Below are 1,902 nucleotides of genomic sequence, written 5' to 3' on the forward strand. Positions count from 1 at the left end.
AGCTCATAGTTTCTCAAAGGTTCGAAAGGGTTAGAGTTATGGTAATATTTCGCTTCCAGAAGTTTTACCCACGATTACTCTTTTTCCGACATAACTCTACTAGCTAGCTTCGTTATATTGAAATTATGAGGGTTCTTTATTCCCAATCCCCCCTTGCGATTTTGGTTTACACATGCCAGGGAAAAAAATCTCAAATCTTTTAAAGAAAAAATTATATTTCTTAAAATTTTGGGAAAGTAGCATTATTTCAGTGCAATGATTCGTTTTTATATGAGATTTGAGATTTTCTTCATCTCTAACTCTAAGGTTTCAGTAACAAAATACATTTCCATCAACAAAGATACAACAAGAAGGTGTTCGGTTGTGAAGCCTGTAAGTTTTTTCTTTTAACTTTCCATCTTATTTTGTTCTCAATTTGATGTTCTATTGATAATGATGTTCAATTCGAAAGAAAAGTTCATGTTCTTAAATTGCGTGCCTTAAATTTCATGTTTACTGGAAATGATGTTCTCAATTTCATGTCCTTGTTTTTGTATATTCTTTGTCTTCATTTTTTTTTATTTTGTTAATGATGTACATGTAACACCAAACTTTCGGGCCTGGATTCCAACCCAAATCCAAACCCAAACCCCGAAATGATACATTTATTATCAAGCCCAGAATTACACACTTGGTCCAAGCCCAAACGACTAATTCTTAGTCTAATCTTTATTTATGTTCAATTCAGAAATTCTATCACAGCGAATACATAAAATTCTTTTAGAAAGATCTAATCGTTACTTTAACATAATTTTTAATCCACATGAACCGTAGAAAACTATAATTTAGCATAAAAATTAATTTTACTGTTAAACGTTCCAGATTTAATCCTAAAAAGTCCCGTTTTTATGGAATAAACGTAAAACAGAAACATACATCAGTTCACTCCAAGAATTTTACTAAGCACAAATCAAATTCAAAAATTAGTATGATTATACATTATGCATACTAACAGAGTATAGTTCCAGTCGTAAATTTTCTATAATTTTAAGTTTAATTTAATGTCACTTTGACCATAGTCAAACGTGTAGTTGACCAGAACTGCAGAAAAGCAAAACAGAGATAGTCCATTTTATACAAATCGTATAAAATCACTCACAACTCTAAATCAGGTTTATTTTACCATTTTAAAAAGGAAAAAAAAATATCTTCAAGTTTACAGAAGACACCAAAGCCTAAAACATGCCATAGAATAGTTTGAAAACAGGAAAACTTCAATATAGTTGAATCTGTCAGAAAACGTCTGAATTTCTTACAGTGAGAAACAATTCTTTTAAAAATACTTATGGAACTCAGAAAATTCTGAAATTTTTATCAATATATCCTGGAGGAGTTCTTCATAAGATAAAAATAATAATTAAATAAAAGTATATTATAGAATAATTATCGTTAGCAGTCAAACCACCATGACTCAGAAATTTTCATTGTCTAATCAAATAAAATTTTCTTAACAAAGTATTGTTTCATTGGTTATACGTTAACCCGATAATCTCCAAAGTATTAATAATCAATAAATACCCAGTAAAATCATCTAAAAGAGTTTGATGATATTTTATTGCAATTTTCCAATCATAAATCCTATGCAAACCACTGATTAGAGCACAAAAACCGATCTCTATGCTTTTCCGCTATTAGCTCCTTGTGGTGCCATGAAATCTGATTTTTTTTTTTTGTCATGAAACGACGTGAGTTGTGACACCCAGTAGGAAAAGAAGCAACAAAACGTTTTACGCAATAATTTTCAATCCTTTAAAAAAAACAACTAGCATGATTAACAACACCGCAAACACATGGAAACACCATATCCATAAACAACAATGTGTTCAATCAATCCGCTCGCCCCAGGGTGCCCATGGGTTTAGC

Source organism: Papaver somniferum, chromosome 5, assembly GCF_003573695.1.
Source record: "Papaver somniferum cultivar HN1 chromosome 5, ASM357369v1, whole genome shotgun sequence".
Lineage (NCBI taxonomy): Eukaryota > Viridiplantae > Streptophyta > Magnoliopsida > Ranunculales > Papaveraceae > Papaver > Papaver somniferum.